Raw genomic sequence first — 19,328 nt, 5'->3', positions numbered from 1 at the left:
ATCCCATTACTGGGTATATAACCAAAGGATTATAAATCATGCTGCTATAAAGACACATGCACACATATGTTTATTGCGGCACTATTCACAATAGCAAAGACTTGGAATCAATCCAAATGTCCATCAGTGACAGACTGGATTAAGAAAATGTGGCACATATACACCATGGAATACTATGCAGCCATAAAAAAGGATGAGTTCATGTCCTTTGTAGGGACTTGGATGCAGCTGGAAACCATCATTCTCAGCAAACTATTGCAAGAACAGAAAACCAAACACCGCATGTTCTCACTCATAGGTGGGAACTGAACAATGAGATCACTTGGACATGGGAAGGGGAACATCACTCACCAGGGCCTATTGTGGGGAGGGGGAGTGGGGAGGGATGGCATTGGGAGTTATACCTGATGTAAATGACAAGTTGATGGGTGCTGACGAGTTGATGGGTGCAGCACACCAACATGGCACATGTATACATGGCACATGTATATGTAACAAACCTGCACGTTGTGCACATGTACCCTAGAACTTAAAGTATATTTAAAAAGAAAAAAAAGAAACAGAAGAAAAAAAAAAGAAACTATGTAATTTTTTTTGTTAACAACAGTCATCTTACAGCATTATGGAACACTGGAACTGATCCTTTCTCTCTAGCTGTAACTTCGTGTCCTGCAACAAATCTCTTCCTAACTGTGTCCCTTCCCTTGCCCCTTCCCAGTCTCTAGTATCCTATGTTCATTTTATTTCTATGAGATCAACTTTCATTTAGCTTCCACATGTGAGCATGAACATGCAATTCAACAACAGGCTCCTGAACAACCTATGGATGAAGAAATTAAGAATGAAATTTAAAAATTTCTTGAAACAAATGAAAATAGAAGCACAGCACACCAAAACCTACGGGGCACAGCAAAAGCAGTGTTAAGAGCCAAATTTATAGCAACAAATGCCTACATCAAAAATCTAGAAAGATTTCAAAACACAACCCAATGATGCACTTCAAGGAATTAGAAAAGCAAGAACAAACCAAACCTAAAATTGCTAGAAGAAAAGAAATAAAAAAGATAATTAAGCCATCTTGAATTAATTTTTGTACATGATTTGAGAGGTAAAGACCCAACTCCATTATTTGACATGCAACTATTCAATTGTCCCAACATCATGTGTTGTAACGATTATTCTTGTCCAAAAATAAATGAACATAGATGTATGGGTTTACTTCTAGATTACCAATTCTAGTCTACTGATCTGTCTGTCTATGCTTATGCCACACTGTCTTGATTACTGTAGCTTTGTATTAAGTTTTGGAATTGAGAAATGTGAGTTCTCCTACTTCCTTCTTTTTCAAGATTGTTTTGTTTATTGTAGATCCCTTGAATTTCTACATGAATTTTAAGATCAGCTTCTCAATTTCTATAAAAATCACAGTTGAAATTTGCACAGGGATTACATCAGCTCTAAAGATTAATTCAGAGAGTATTTTTGTCTTAACAATACTAATTCTACCAGTTCATGAACATGGAATATTTATCCACTTGTTTGCATCTTTAAATTATTTCAACACTGTTTCATGGTTTTCAGTTCTTTTGTTAAATTTATTCCTAAATATTTTTATCATTTTGATGCTATTATAAGTGGAATTTTATTGAATTCACTTTCTAATTGTTGATTGCAAGTGTATAGAAATACAACTAATTTTTAATATTTATCTTATATCCTGCAATATTGTTGAAGTCATTCATTAGTTCTAAGTGTGTGTGTGTGTGTGTGTGTGTGTGTGTTCCTTAGGATTTTTTGTTTATAAGATCATATCATCAACAAATGGAAATAGTTTCTCTTTCTTTCTGGTCTGGATGTCTTTAATTTTATTTTTTGCCGAATTTTCCTCTCTAAAAATTCTAGTTCAATGTTAAATACAAATGATGAGAGTGGTTATTCTTGTATTGTATATGATCTCAGAGAGAAAGTTTCAGTTTTTCACCACTGAGGATTTCATTAGCTGTGGATTTTTCATAAATACCTTTTATCTTGCTGAGGAAGTTTTTTCTATTCCTAATTTCTCTAATGTTATATCATGGAAAGGTGTAGAATTTTGTCAAATGCTTTTGCACATTTATTGAGATGACCACATTGTTTTAGTTCTTTATTCTATTAAATGGGTACTACATTGATTAATTTTCATATAACAAACCAACCTTGCATCCTGGGATAAATCTCACTTAGGGATGGTATGTAATGTTTTTACTATGCTGCTAGATTCAGCATGCTAGTATGTCTTTGGATTTTTGTGTATATGGTCATATGGGATATTGGTAAATCATTTTCTTTTCTCATGATTTATTTGTCAGTTTAGAATCAGCATAATATAGATCTCATGGAACGACATGGAAAGTATGTCTTCCTTGTCTATATTTGGAAGTGTTTGTGTAGTACTGATGTCAATTCTTCTTTAAATATTTGGTAGAATTACCCATGAAGCCCTCCAAACCTGAGCTTTTGTTTGTAATAAGTTGTTTATTATTATTATTATTACTGCTAATTTAATCTCATTACTTGTTATAGGTATACTCAGATTTTATACTTCTTAAATTAACAGTTTTATTGCAACATAATTCACTTAGCATAGAATTCACCCACTGAAAGTGCTCCAGTCAGATTTTTAGCATATTTACAGACACGTGCAGCCATCAATACAGTCAATTTAGAACATTTTCATCACATCCGAAAGAAACCCCATGACCTTATCTATCACCACCATACCTTCTCACACCCAAGCCCAAGCAACCACTATTTTGCTTTATGTCCCTATAAATTTTACTATTCTGGACACTTCAAATGAATAGCTCACACTATGTGACATTTTCTGACTAGATTCTTTCACTTAGCATAATGCTTTCAAGTTTCATCCATGATTAAGAATGTATCAGTACTCCATTCCTTTTGATTGCTGAATAGCATTCTGTTGTATGGATATGCCACATTTTATTTATCCATGTGTCAGTTGATGGACATTTGAGTTGTTTACTCCTTTTTGCTGTTATGAATGGTGCTATGCTAAACATTTGTGTACAAGTTTTTGTATGGATATACGTTTTTATGTTTCTTGAGCATATACTTAGGATGGAATTGCTGAATCATAAGGTAACTCTATGTTTAAGTAATTGAGGAGTTCCCAGACTACTTTCCAAGGAGCTGCACCACACCAGCAGTATATGATGGTTTTATTTTTTCTACATCCTCAGTAACACTTGTTATTTTCTGATTCTTGATTATAGTCATCTTAGTGGATGTGAAGTGGTATCATATTGTGGATTTGATTAGCGTTTCCTTGATTACTAATGATGTCAAGTATCCTTCATGTCCGTATTGGACATTTTTATATCTTCCTAGCAAAAATGTGCATTTACATACTTTGATCATTTTTAAATTGGGTTATTTGTATTCTTGTTCTTGATTATAAGTGTTCTTATATATTCTAGATATAAGTCCTTTATGAGATATAGTATTTGCAAATATTTTCTCCCATACTGTTTATTGACTTTTCACTTTCTTGATAGTATCTTTTGACACACAAACTTTTGGAATTTTGATAAGTCCAAATTATCCATTTTTTTCTTTTGCTATTCATGCTTTTAAGTCATATCTAAGAGTATTTTTTCATATCTGAGATTGGGAGGATTTTCCCCTATGGCTTATTCTAAAAGATTTATAACTTTAGTTCTTTCATTTAGGCCTTTAAACTACTTTGAGTTCCTATTTGTGTTTGGTGAGAGGGAAGAGTCCCATTTCATTCTTTTGCATATGGCTGTCCCTACACCATTTGTTGGTAAGACTCTTTTTTCTCTATTGAATAGTCTTGACATCCTTGTTAAAATTCAGTTGACGATAGATGCAAGGTTTTATTTCTGGACGCTCACTTTTACTCCATTTATCTATATGTCTCTCCTTATACCAGAACCATACTTTCCTGATCACCATTTCATTGTAGTAAGTTTTGAAATCAAGAAGTGAGTCTGCCTATTTGATTCTTCTTCTTCAAAACTATTTTTGATATTTAGGGTTTGTCACAATTCCATATAAAGTTTACAATTACCTTATTAATTTCTACAAAAAAGTATGCTGGAATTCTGATTGGAATTGCTTTTAACCTATAAATCAATTTGGGCCATATTTCCATCATAACAATATCATTTCTTCCTTTCTATGAACATATATTTTTTTCCATTTGTTTGGCTCTTCTGAAATTTCCTTCAACAAAGTTTTGTTGTTTTCAGAGTATGAGTTTTACACCTCTTTTGTTATTATTCTTAAATATTTAATTATTTTTGGTGGTATTGCAAACAGAATTGTTTTCTTAATTTCATTTTTAGATTGTTCATTGCAAGTATACGAAAATACCTGTGTCTTTTGTTGGAACATGGATAGAGTTGAAGGCCGTTATGCTTAACAAACTAACACAGGAACAGAAAACCAAATACTGTATGTTCTTACTTATAAATGAGAGATAAATGATGACAACTCATGGACACAAAGAAGAAAACAGCAGATACTGGGGCCTACTTGAGGGTGAAGGGTGGGAGGAGAGACAGGAGCAGAAAAAATAACTATTAGGTACTAGGCTTAGTAACTGGATGACAAAATAATCTGTACAAAATCTCCATAACATGAATTTACCTACATAACAAACCTGCACATGTGCCCCTGAATCTAAAATAAAAATTTATGCAAAGTACAACAGCTTTTCATATATTGATCTTGTATTCTGAAACCTCGCTTAACTAGTTCATGAGATTTTTTATGGATTCCTCAGGATTTTCTACATATAAAATCAACTCATCTATAAGTAGAGATGCTTTTAGTTCTTCCTTTCCAATCTAGATGTCTTTTATTTCATTTTCTTGCCTAATTTTCCTCTCTAGAATGTTCAGTACGGTGTTGAATAGAAATGGTGAAAGCAGGCATCCTCGTATTTTTCCTGGTCTTAGGGGGAAGGTCCGGTCTTTGAGCATTGAGTATAATGTTCATTGTGAATTTTTCATGGATATTCTCTATCAAGTTGAGGTGGTTCCCTTCTATCGCTAGTTAGTTGAGTGTTTTCATCACAAAAGAATGCTATATTTTGTCAGATGCCTTCGGTATTTATTGAGATGACCATGTGGATTTTGTTTATTTTATTTTACTAGTGTATTACAAAGGTTAATTTTCACACATTAAACCAAACCTTGCATCCTGTGATAAATCCCACTTGGTCATGGTGTAGAATATTTTTTATGTTGCCAGATTTAATATACAAATATTTTATTAAGGATTTTTGCATTTTTATTTATAAGAGATATTGCTTTGTAGTTTTCTTTTCTTATGATGCCCTTTTCTGTGTAGTACTGAGATAGTAATAGTCTCATAGAATGGATGGGAACTGTTCCCTCTTCTATTTTTTGAAAAAGTTTGTGAAAAATTACTATTAATTATTATTTAAATGTCTAGTAGAATTAAGAGGTGAAACCATCTGCTGGACCTGTCTTTGTGGATAGTTTCTTGATTACTAATTTAATCTCTTTACTTGTTTTAGGTCTACTTAGGTGTCTGTTTTTTCTTGAGTCAGTTTTGATAGTTGATGTCTTTCCAGAAATTGTTAATTTCGTATGAGTTACCTACTTTATTGGCATACAACTGTTCGTAATACTTCTTTATGATCCTTTTTATATCTGTAAGTTTGAGTCTTTTCTCTTTGTTTCTTGCTAGTCTAGCTAGAAAATTATCAATTTGTTAATATTTTAAAACACATGTTGTTTTGTTATTCTCTATTTTTAATTAAAAAATAGAATTTTTATGTATTTATCATGTATAACATAATGTTTCGAAGTACATATAACAAACTGTGGAATGACATACATTCCTCACATAGCTGTCATTTTTGTGGTGAGAACACTTTACATCCACTCTTGCATTTTTTAATAATACAATATATTGTTCACTATCATCTTCATGTTGTACGCTGCATCTCTTGGACTTATTCCTCCCATCAAACTGAAATTTTGTTTCCTTTGACAAACATCTCCCTACCACTACCCTTCACCACACCCCTGATTACCACCATTCCACACAGTACTTCTATAATATTAACTAACATTGACTTTTTTAGATGAGTATGTGTGAGATCATGTACTATTTGTCTTTCTGCGCCTGACAATTTCACTTAACGTAACGTCCTAAGACCCATTTTATTTATTTTCCTCTTTTATTATTTCCTTTTTTGCTGCTTTCTGATTAGTTTGCTCTTGTTTTCCTAGTTATTTTAGCCTGTAATATTAGGTTATTGATTTAAGACAGACCTTTATTCTTTTCTAATGTAGGCATTAATTTCTGTAAATTTTTCTCTAAGCACTACTTCAACTGCATTCCATAAAGTTTGGTATGTAGAGTTTTAATTTCAAAGTATTTTCTAATTTCACTGTGACTATTTCTTTAACTTGTTGGCTATTTAGGAGGAGTGTGTTGTTTACATTTCTAATTTCAATCATTGTGGTTGAAGGAGATGCTTGTTATGATTTCAATTCTTTTAAATATATTGAGACTTGTTTTATGGCCTAAAATGTAATCTATCCTTAAGAATTTTCCACATACACTTGGAAAGAATGTATATTATGCTATTGTTGGGTGGACTCTTCTATAGATATGTCTTATGCATAAACATTTATAGTATTGTTCAACTCTTTTATTTCCTAGATGATCTTTCTTGTAGTTGTTATATCCATTATTGAAAGTGGGGTATTGAGGTTTCTGACTATTGTTGAATTTGTCCTAAAATCTATTTTAGTATTAGTATATCCACCTCAATTCTATTTTGGTTACTGTTTGCATGATGTACCTTTTTCCAGCTCTCTTTTGCTTACTGTTTTCGTGGTATATGCTTTTCCAGATCTCCTTTTGTTACTGTTTGCATTATAGACCTTTCTTCATCTTTTTATTTTAAACAAACTTTTGTCTTTCAATCTAAATTATGTTTCTTGTAGAAAGCATATAGTTGGATTATGTTTTTTATCCATTAAGTCAATCTCTGCTTTTTGATTAGAGAATTTAATCCATTTCCAATTAGTGTAATTACTATTGGATTTACCTCTGCCATTTTGCATCTTCCGTTTTGCTATTTTCTATGTTACTTTCAACTTATTTTAAATAGCTAATTTAAAGTCTCTCTTTAGTAAATTCAACATCTACATTCTTTCAGGGATAGTTTCTATTGATTGCTTTTTTTCTTCCTGTGTATGGGTCATACATTCTTTTTTCTCTTATTTTTTTGAAACTTGATGTTTAAATAATAAAATGTAGCAATAGAATCTAGATATCAGATTCTCTCTTTGCCCTCTTCGGTCCCCAAGGTCTGCAATTGCTGCTTATTGTAGTTGCTGGGTTTGTTTGTTTTGTTTAGTGTAGTGACTTTTCTGAACTAATTCTGAACAGTCTGTATTCATGGTTGCGTTTGATCACTGAAGTCTTTAGTGGTTAGCGAATACCTGGACATAGATACATTTAAATAGATGGAGCCAATATGTCTCTAAGTGTTGCTGAGAGCCACTGTTCACTCGTAGCGGTATACCTTCAACACTCAGCCAGGTAATTAGCAACTCTGCCTTAGCCTTCACTTGCTGCTCACACATATTCTCAAGATCAGCCAGAAGTGAGACCTTAGGGCCTTTTAGGTCTTTCCTAAGCATGTACATGCTCTATGTATGTGCATGGTCCTCTATTTTTCCAGGAATATTTTCAGAGCTTTTCAAAACCCCTATAGATTTCTCATTGCTCCATGTTTCCTTTTTATGTTTTTACTTAATAGGCTTTATTTTTTAGAGCAGTTTCAGTTTATATAAAAATAGACCAGAAAAGTACAGAGTTCCCATATACTCCTCCTGCTCTTCTCACATACTTTCCATAATTATTAACTTATTGCATCAGTGTGGTAGTTTTGTTACAATTGGTGAACCCATATTGATACATAATTAGTATTACCTAAAGTCTATAGTTTACACTGGGGTTTACCATTTATATTATATTGTCGATGGGCTTCTATATGCCCTCTGCATAATGTCAGATGCATAATATCATGTATTCACCATCACAGTATTATACAAAGTAATTTTACTTCCCTAAAAATCCCCCATGCTCCACTTACTCATCTTCTCTCTTCATTCTGCCCCCAGCCCCCAGCATCTACTATCCTTTTCACTATCTCCATTGTTCTTCCTATTTTAGAATGTCATATGGCTGGAATCATACGGTATGTAGCCTTTTTAAACTGACTTATTTCACTTAGTAATATGCATCTACGATGCCCCCATGTGTTTTATAGCTTGTTAGCTCACTTCCTTTTATGGATGAATGAGACTCCATTGTATGGATGCAGCACAATTTTTTGCCCATTCACCTACTGAAGAACAACTTGCTTTCTTTCCATTTTTGGCAATGATTAAAATTTTTTTTTTTTTTTTTTTTTTTGAGACGGAGTCTTGCTCTGTCGCCTGGGCTAGAGTGCAGTGGTGTGATCTCGGCTCACTGCAAGCTCCGCCTCCCGGGTTCATGCCATTCTCCTGCCTCAGCCTCCCGAGTAGCTGGGACTACAGGCGCCCGCCACCATGCTCGGCTAATTTTTTTCTTTTTATTTTTTAGTAGAGATGGGGTTTCACCGTGTTAGGCAGGATGGTCTCGATCTCCTGACCTCGTGATCTGCCCGCCTCAGCCTCCCAAAGTGCTGGGATTACAAGCCCAAGCCACCGCACCCAGCCAATAAAGTTGTTATAATCATCTGTGTGCATGTTTCTGTGTGGACATAAGTTTTCAAATCAATTTTGCAAATACCTAGTGATACAAGTGCCAGGTGGTAGGACACGACTGTCACATTGTATCAGTTTCTTCTTTTGTAAGAAACTGCCAAACTGTCTTCCCAAGTGTCTGTACCAATGTTTTTTATTTGCATTACTCCTAGGAAATAAATGAGAATTCCTGTTACTCCATAGCCTCACCAACATTTTGTGTTGGTGTTATTTTGAATTTTAACCATTCTAATAGGAGTGCAGTGGAAACTCATCATTTTTTTCGTTTTTAATTCCCTAATGACATATGATGTTGAACGTCTTCTTGTTTGCTTCTTTTCCATCTGTTTATCTCCTTTGGTGAAGTGCCTGTTCAAACCTTGTGCCCTCTTTTTAACTGAATTATTTGTCTTCTCCATGTTGAATTTTAGGAGTTTTAGCATTTCCTTTTAAAGTTTTTTGTTGGTATGTTTTTACATAAATGGTTATCTACCACCTTAGGCAGCTACAAAGTTAAAAGAACTGTCAGTAATTATTTTAAATAATCACCCCTAGAGAGAAGGCTTTTCCCTCTGTGTAAGCTCTAAATCAATCACATACAGCCCTGTAAGTAGGGTCTTCCAGGGATTACCTGACATGTCACAAATGACAATTCTTTGAGAATGAGGCTTTGAAGTGTTCTAGCTCCCCTCTGAATTCTCTAGTGACTTTCAGTTTGCACTGGGGATGTGAGCTGCTATTTTTCAAGATCATTATGGAATTGGAGAGTGGGAGATGAGACAATGGAAAATTAAAATACCACAAAGCTTATTCTTCTTACTAAGATTCAGCCACGTTTCTTGGGGGAAAAAACAAACCCTTCCTGCATTGCTGCAAGCTTTGGTTAATTTCTAGAATTCTGAAAAAGCTTATTCTGATCTTTTCTGCAAGTTTCTTTTTTATGGAAGAGGGACTTCTCAGAGGTCTTTACTCTGCAATTTTCATGTCTCTTTCTTGCTTGTGTATTTTAACTGGATCATTTTCATCAACTGTTAAATGGCTCAAGTATTTTCTGTTTAAAAAATTTCTCACATTTTACTTGAGTGTACAATCTAGCTTTCATCTCTTGAAATATTAGACTATTCCCCGATCCATTTTCTCTTATCTTACGTTTACTCACTCTACTCTGCTCTGCCCCTCAGCTCTTCACCTGGCCACAACTACTCCCCGCAATGACCCCACCTGCCAAGATCCAGAAGCATTCTCCAGTCCCTTACTCGACCTCTCAGTGGTAACTTCTTTCTGGAAACATTCTCTTCCCTTGGCTGCAGTCAGCAATATTCTCCACATTTTCTTTCTCATTCTTCTTTAAGGACACATCCTCTTTTACCCAGACAGTAAATGTTGCATTCATAGAAGAAACAGGGAGAGAAAAAAAGAGATTGGAGACCCCATTCACAGGTGAAGTTTTTACTTTCAGCCTAGGTAATCGCTCAATTTTACTTACACCTGTATGATTCTCAAATGTGTATCTTCAGCCAAGAACACCGCTCTCATTTTTTTTTCTCTATTCTTTTTGAAAAATGGAGACAGGGTCTTGTCCTGGCTAGAGTGCAGTGGTATGCTTATAGCTCACTACACTCAAATTCTTGGGCTCAAGTGCCTCGAATTCTCGGGCTCAATTGATTCTCCCACTTCAGCCTTTCAGCTAAAATTACAGGCATGCACCACCACGCCTGCCTATTTTTTAAAATTTCTTATATAAACGGGGTCCCATTATGTTGTCCAGGTTGGTCTCAAACTCTTGACCTCAAGTGTTAGGGTTACAGGCATGAACCACCATGCCTGAACACTCCTCTGATTTTTAGCTGGCATATCCCACTACTTCCTTGACCCACCCTCTAGGACATCTCACAAAAACTTCAGATTCAATAGGTTTGCAAAATAATCATAATAGAATTCCATCCTGGGTTTAAAAAAAATCACGGAGCTCTTGCTAAGAGTAGACCTAAAAATGCTGACACACAATTTGAATTGATATACCTTCCACTCAGGCTCTGGGTCCCCCCTTCAGATTGCCGGTCCCTGATAACTTTGAGTAATACTCCCCCATTATTGTTGGCTTCACAGGTCTTTTTCCCCTGCATCTGTTCCTCTTCATTGTTTCTACCTGTGGACATTTCCATCATTCGTCCTGTTCAGCAAATCAGAAGCTACCAATCATTCTTGGCACCTCTTTCTCCCTTTCATTCCCCACACCCATTTCATCACTATGTGTTGTCCGTTTCCCCTTCTGTTTTTTGTTTGTTTGTTTTTGTTTTTTTGAGATGGAGTCTCGCTCTGTCGCCCAGGCTGGAGTGCAGTGGCACCATCTCGGCTCACTGCAAGCTCCGTCTCCCGGGTTCACGCCATTCTCCTGCCTCAGCCTCCCGAGTAGCTGGGACTACAGGCGCCGCCACCGCGCCAGGCTAGTTTTTTGTATTTTTAGTAGAGATGGGGTTTCATGGTGTTAACCAGGATGGTCTCGATCTCCTGACCTCGTGATCCACCTGCCTCGGCCTCCCAAAGTGCTGGGATTACAGGCTTGAGCCACCGCGCCCGGCCCCATTTCCCCTTCTAAGAGAGGGCTGTGATGAAGCTGACTCATTCCAGCTATTTTCTCTCTTTTTTCTTTTCTTTTCTTTTTTTTTTTTTTGAGACAGTCTCGCTCTCTCGCCCAGGCTGGAGTACAGTGGCGCGATCTCGGCTCACTGCAAGCTCTGCCTCCCGGATTCACGCTATCCCTTAGAGAAATGGTTGTTAACATTTACCAGCATGCCACTGCTTCTGAATCTTTTTCAGATTTACTCACCTTCTTCCCTCTACTGATAAACTACTACTACTTCTAGCCTGGTTTCTACTCCAGAAGACATTTAAGAGATCCTTCTTCCTCCTCCATTGCCACATCCACATTAAAGCCATCTTGTCTTTAAATAAAAACAAATTAGACAGAAACATGCTCCTGATTAAGACAGTTTAGTTTCCATTTATTTTTCAAAAAAAAAAAAAAAAATCTCCATTTTGACCAATGATGTCCCAAGCGGTCTGGATCCTGCCTACCTCTCTAGAGTTATATCACACCATTGCCTTCTTCTTGGTCCAGAAGAGAAGGGTGTTTCAAAAAGGAGGAATGCCCCACATAGTTAAGTATGGTGCATCAAGAAGTACCAAGGAAATTTGCAGAATGGTGGTCTTTGGGGTCCTGGAGCAGAATAGATTCCAATGGCTGTGCCCATCATCAGAATGTAAGCCCTGTGAAGGTAGGAAATGATTGCTCACTGCTTTCTCCTCAGCGCCTAAATCATGTAAAGCATGCAGCTGGTGCTCAATAAGCATTTGTCAATTGAGTAAATAAATGAGTGAATGAATGAAGATGGGATGTGAACAGACCATGTTGGAGAATGCCTGGCAGGACCTTATCAGCACTCTGACTTACAGGTAAAACAGTCTACCCTAAAAGACATTCTAAGTTTTTTAGATCTCCGTACATCTTGTGGATTAATTCAGGAAGCATTTGACATGGTTGCATCTTTTTGTGAACTTCCTTTTTGCTTCTTAACCGTATGTTTCTATGCCTTGCAATATATTTATGGGGAAGACCTTAGAGACTTATCTTTTTTATTTTATTTTTTGATACATAATAAATGTACCTATTTTGGGGGTACATATAACTTAATGCATGCATATAATTTGTAAAAATCAGATCAGTATAATTGGGGTGTTCATCATGTTAAATTTCTTTTCATTATGCTAGAAATATTGGAATTATTTTCTTCTAGCTATTTTGAAAAATACAATAGACTATTGTAAACTATAGTCACCTTACTGACCTATCAAACACTAGGTCTTATTTCTTCTATCAAACTGTGTAGGTATACCTATTAATCAGTCTCTCTTCAACCTTCCCCCCTGCCCCCACCAGCTCTTCCTGGCTTCTGGTGACTACCAATCTATTATTTTCACAAAACCTGCTTTTGTAGCTCTCACATATGAGTGAGAACATGCATATTTGTCTTTCTGTGCTTGCCTTATTTCACTTAACATAATGACCTGCAGTTTTACCCATGTTGCTGCAAATGACAGGATATCTGATGGTGGGGATGAGAGGCAGGGCGATTTTCTTGTTACGATGCTCACACAGTTTCAAGTCTTTCCATATTCACACCACATTAAAAAGACAATGATGTATTCTTCTTTGTAATAAAAAATAATAATAATGGGTTATAGACTTGAAAGGGAAGAAAAGCTGGGCTTTGTAATAGACTTCTTAGAGGGATCTTGTAGGTTTTCAACATCCACCTTCCACAGTTCATGATGAATGTAACTAATCCAATGGGCAAATAGACGAGTGAATTTTCTGGAAGATGCACCAAAAACAAAGCATGCACTGGCTAACTCTGTAAGTCAGGAGAGTATTCGATATTGAGCATTCAATCCCTTAAAGTGAGAGGAGGCTATACTTTAGAAATCATTGTCAGTGCTTATTATGACAAAGGGCCAATCGGGGGTCTCTAAAAGCAATGATTGTATTTAAGTACAGAAAAACAAGAGAGACCAAACACACATTACCTAAGAATGGAGATATCCACTGTATTTTTCTAAACATGTAAACATAATGTCACTGTTTCAGAGGAAGGAGGAGTTGGTATCTCTCATCTCACTATCTGTGCTTGGAATAACAGTGACACACTGATGCCTTTGGCCCAAAGACCCGAGTTCATCTGAAAGGAATTAACTTTTTTTTTTTTTTTTTTTTTGAGACGGAGTTTCGCTCTTGTTGCCCAGACTGGAATGCAATGGCACGATCTCGGCTCACCGCAACCTCCACCTCCCAGGTTCAAGCGATTCTCCTGCCTCAGCCTCTTGTGTAGCTAGGATTACAGGCATGCACCACCACGCCTGACTAATTGTATTTTTTTTAATAGAGACAGGGTTTCTCCATGTTGGTCAGGCTGGTCTTGAACTCCCAACCTCAGGTAATTCACCCGTCTCAGCTTCCCAAAGTGCTGGGATTATAGGCATGAGCCACCACGACCAGCCAGGAATAAACTTTTCTGCAGTGCTGTTTTATAACTTAGAAAGAGTCTGATCTCCTACCTATTGCCAATGCTTTGTCAACAGCTCATATGGCATTATAGTGCCGTATGTTAACTGTATTTTCTTATTTTCTGTATCCTTGATGCTCTGACATCTGAGGCCTTGGGCACCTGGAAAAGGACCACTTCTCCTACGGTTGGCTAATTCCTAGATGGCAAATGTCTTGCCTGAGAGTACACCTTGCATACGCAAACCAGTCAGAGTTCATATCCACAACTTCTTAAGCTCCTGAAGTCTGAGACACAATTCTCCTCCCCTAATCACCCCAGAGCTAGATACCAAACAACTAGGATAAGCTCTTCATAGTAGTCTGTTCTCACACTGCTAATAAAGACATACCTGAGACTGGGTCATTTATGAAGGACAGAGGTTTCATGGACTCACAGTTTCACATGACTGTGGAGGCCTCATCATCATGGCAGAAGGCAGATGAAGAGCAAAGTCACATCTTACATGGCAGCAGGCAAGAGAGTGTGTACACAGGAACTCTCATTTATAAAACCATCGGATCTCATGAGACTTATTCACTACCCTGAGAACAGTATGGGGGAACCGCCTCCATGATTCAATCATCTCCACCTGGCCCTGCCATTGACAGGTGGAGATCATTACAATTCAAGGCGAGATTTGGGTGGGAATGCAGCCAAACCTTATCACTCCTATAGCTCAGAGCCTGCCAGAATTATTCGAAACTTCCAATGCAAAGCCTGCCCCACTTGCTCACTTTGCTTCTCCCATTCCTTCCCGTGAAAACACAGTGAAGGTTCTCACCACAGCTCCTCCTTCCCACTGCCCGCTCATCTCCCTTGGTGCCTCTCCCCATGGCCCCACACGCTGAGTCTGCTCCCTGTTTCTCAGGACCATGAGCATATTACAACTTCTTTCTTAATGACAATCATTTCTGTGTCTGCCTGTGTTGTCATACCTGCTTAAACCAAATCCCAGGCACATTTTACAACCTACCTGCACACCCAAGTCCCCACATATCTCCAGTGTGTTCACTCATTCATAACATTGGAATACGATCTTGTGCCCACTTTATAACTATGTACCAGGCAGTTTTATGTTACTAGAATGGACCTGCAGGTTGTGGAGGTTGAGAGCTGGACTATAGTGTCAGACTGTTCACCACTTGCATGAAATGTTTCAAGTTGTTGAATCTCTCTGGACATTAGTTTTCTTTTAAGTATGATAATACAGATAAGCATAAATAATATAGAATAAATATGGTTATTTTGAGGATTACCTAAGTTAGTTTCCTCAAAAATCCTAGGCTATAGTAAGTGCTGAGATATTGGGATATGATATTGGATCCTCAGAAGTCTCCCACTTTTATAAAATGGCAAATTGGGAATGTGCCAGAAGAGCTCTTGAAGTTCTTACCCTCAACACTTGCTCATTTTCCATCACCAACTCCACCAGCTAATCTTGCTTTACATCAGGAGCCTAAAAATTTTGCCTTGAACAAACTCTCAGAAAGAGTAAAGTGAAATTAATTTTAGTCCCTGGTCTACCGCTAACTACCTGGGTAACCACAGTGGGTTATTTTACCTGCTGTATCAGTTTATTTATGTGTAACGACTGACCACAAACTAGTTCGTTAAAACAACACATTTTTATGACCTCGTGATTTCTGTGGGCCAGGAGTCCAGCATAGCTTAGCTGGGCCCTCTCTCTGCTTCCGGGTCCCTCAAAGGCTGCAATCAAGGTGCCCACAGTGGCTTGCTTGTGGCAGGATTCATCTCTGAGCTCACATGGTTGGATGACAGCCACGCTCCCTCGCGGCTGTCAGACTGAGGTCTTCCTTGCTGGCTGTTACCCAGAGGATGCCCACAGTTCCTGCCACAGGAGCATCCTTAGCACGGCAGGGGGGTTCTCAAAGCTAGCAAGGGAGAGAGGGTCTCCTAGCATGACAGATGTTGCAATCTTTTGTAACACAATTATATAAATGACATTCCATCCCCTTTGCCATTTCCAATTACTAAAAGCAAGTTACAAGTCACACCCACATTCAAGGGGAGGGATTACAATAAGAGATCATCTTAGAATAAAATTCACACCTCTCCAGATCCCAGTTCCCAGGAGGGTTTTGAAGAGAGAGAACCAAAAGCTCCCTCATCCATCTCACATTAAATCCAGACTGAGTAAGAAACTCATTGCCATGAGCCTTTCATGCAAACATCAGTTCTAGGAGGACATAGCAAAGCAAACATTGTGACAAGCCAGTGCCTAAATCATCCAGATGTTTCTAGCCAAGTGCAAAGATACTTATTTACCAAGTGAGGGAAAAAAAAAATAAAAAACCAGTCCCAGCCCTTGTTAACTTTCAATCCAATGCCAAGTAGCACAATTCAGTATACCTATTAGAACATCAAACAACTGAAACACAAAATAGCTGCAATGGCCATTTTTTTAAAAGAAGCAATTTTGTAAATTCAAAGTCCAATGTAGATGTTAATAATTGCTTTGTTCACTCTGAATAATGGTTCATCATGCCAAAGGCTTGGCTCATTTTTCCTGTCCGTTCTGTAAAGCATGTATTTATAAATACACGTTGCGATTCCGGGAGAGCAGAGGGTGCCATTCTTCATTCTGTGAGACAATTGATTAGTAGGACCTTGAAGTCATTTTTCAAGGAATAACTATCAATATTAACAGCCAGCATTTCCCATTTATAAGCAGCTAAAACCACCTCTTCTCCATGGGGACAGTATTTACATTTCGACCTGGAATTAGTTTGCGGTTCCCAGGGTAGAAATCAGGTATTATGTTGTGATTCCTTAAGGTTCAGCTGTCCAAATACCAGGTGACAAGGAGAGCTTATGTGCAGCCTTGGAAGGGAGCTGATTAGCATAGGCTCCCGCCCACCCTGCACAACACCACCTGCCTTCTGCAGGAGGTGGGCAACAGGGTAGAGCAGAAAGAACCAGGATTTGGGGGCAGAAGGATCAGAACTTGAATTCCAGCCCCACCAGTAATGCACTCAAGCACACAGGCAATTGCTCAAACTCCAAGTCCCAGTGTCCTCTGTGGAAGCCAAGGAGGCCCCTCGGTGGTCTTAGGGGTTACTGTGAGGAGAACTGAGTTAGATAGCGTTGACAGAGCTATGAGAATTTGGCCGATGTAACTCGGCTTTTGGCACTGTTTATTTTTGAAAACATTTTAGTATGGAAAATTCCAAACATAGAAAAAAGTACAGAGAAAGAATAATGAGCCCCATGCATTCATCAACTGGGATCAACTCATGCCAATTTAGTTCCATCTGTAATCACAGACTCTCCTCCCTCCAATTATTTTGAAACAGAATTCAAACATAATTTCATCTGTGGGTATATCAAAATATATCACTAAAAGACAGAGACTCCTTTATACCTAACCACGATATGATATTGCACTAAAAACAATAATGTTTTAATACTATGAGATATTCAGTTCCTGTTCACCTCTTTAATCATCTTATACACAGCGGTCTTCATATCTGTGTGGGTTCTGCATCCATAGATTCAAGCAAATGCAAATCAAAACTAGTTGAAGAAAATAAAACATAACAATACAACAATAAATATACAAATAAAAAACAATACAACATATCAACTATATAACATTTATACTGTGTTAGGTATTGCAAGTAATCTAGAGATTATTTAAAGTATATGGGAGGATGTGTGTAGGTTACACACAAATATTATGCCATTGTATACCAGAGGATTGAGCATTCATACATTTTGGTGTTGGGGGTTGGGGGTGGAAGGTTGTCCTGGAACCAATCCCCTGTGAACATTGAAGAATGACTTTTTAGTTTAGTTTTTAGAAATGAGGTCTATATATTGCAATTCATTGATATTCATCTTAAGTCTTTTATTTTCTTACAAGGTTTGTTAAGGTCACATGTACTATAGATTTTCTGAAGTCTAGATTTTGCAAATTGCATTCTCCTGGCCTCATTTTAACATGTCCTACTGTTCTGCATTTTCTGTAAATTGGTAATTGAATCTAGAGGCCTATGTGATAATGTTTTATTTTTCTACTCTCAAATTGATATACAATAAAATTGGCCTTTTTGGTGGACAATCCTAGATTTTTTATGATGAACTTTTTGTTTTTAAACTTCAAACAGGATTTCTCGATCTTTGAACTATGGACATTTGGAGCCAGATTATTCTTTGTTGTGAGGGCCAGTCCAGTGCATTGCAGGATGTTTAGCAGCATCCCTGGACTCCACTCACTAGATGCCAAGAACACCACCTTTCCCCCTTGTGACAACTAAAAATGTCTCCAGATGTTGCCAAATGTCTCCTGGTTGGGGAGGGGAATCGTCCCCCATTGAGAATCACTGTTTCAGAAGATTAGAGGGACCGTGTCAGAAACGGTAGAGATATTCCCCTGTCCCACCATGTCCTCCAACTTTATCATCAGTTGATTGGTATATTAGCCCATCCTCCCACGGCTATAAAGAAATACCTGAGACTGAGTAATTTATAAAGAAAATAAGTTTAATTGGCTCATAGGAAGCTATACAGGAAGCATAATGCTGGCATCTGCTTGACTTTTGGGGAGGTCTCAGGAAACTTTCAGTCATGATGGAGGGTGAAGGGAGAGGCAGCCTTTACATGACTGGAGCAGGAGAAAGGACGAGGCTGGTGCCACCCACTTTTAAATGACGAGATCTCACGAGAACTCACTCACTATCAGGAGAACAGCACAAAGTGGGAAATCCACCCCCAGGATTCAATCACTCCCCATCAGACCCTGCCTCCAACATTGGGGACTACAATTCAGCATGAAATTTGGTCAGGGACACAGATCTAAACCATATTACTTGGCAATGAGCCTGAACTATCCACATTTCCTCCATGATAATCCCTCCAACTACAGATCACAGTAGTGACTTGTAAAATCATCAGAAAGCTTGGTCAGGAGCAAATTCAACTCTACTAGAACTTACTAGAATTTACAGCTGTTCAACATACACAAATCAATAAATGTAATCCATCACATAACCAGAACCAATGACAAAAACCACATGATTATCTCAATAGATGCAGAAAAGGTCTTCGATAAAATTCAGCACTCCTTCATGCTAAAAACTCTCAGTAAACTAGGTATCGATGGAACATATCCCAAAATAATAAGAGCTATTTATGACAAAATGACAGCCAAAATTATACTGAATGGGTAAAAACTGGAAGCATTCCCTTTGAAAACCGGCACAAGACAAGGATGCCCTCTCTCACCACTCCTATTTAACATAGTACTGGAAGTTCTGGCCAGGACAATCAGGCAAGAGAAAGCAATAAAGGGTATTCAAATAGGAAGAGAGGAAGTCATATTGTCGCTGTTTGCAGATGACATGATTGTATATTTGGAAAACCCCATTGTCTCAGCCCAAAAACTCCTTAAACTGAT

The sequence above is a fragment of the Papio anubis genome, chromosome 16, assembly GCF_008728515.1.
Source record: "Papio anubis isolate 15944 chromosome 16, Panubis1.0, whole genome shotgun sequence".
In the NCBI taxonomy this organism is placed as follows: domain Eukaryota; kingdom Metazoa; phylum Chordata; class Mammalia; order Primates; family Cercopithecidae; genus Papio; species Papio anubis.
The sequence above is the reverse complement of the archived record's forward strand: the minus strand, read 5'-3'. Positions refer to the sequence as shown.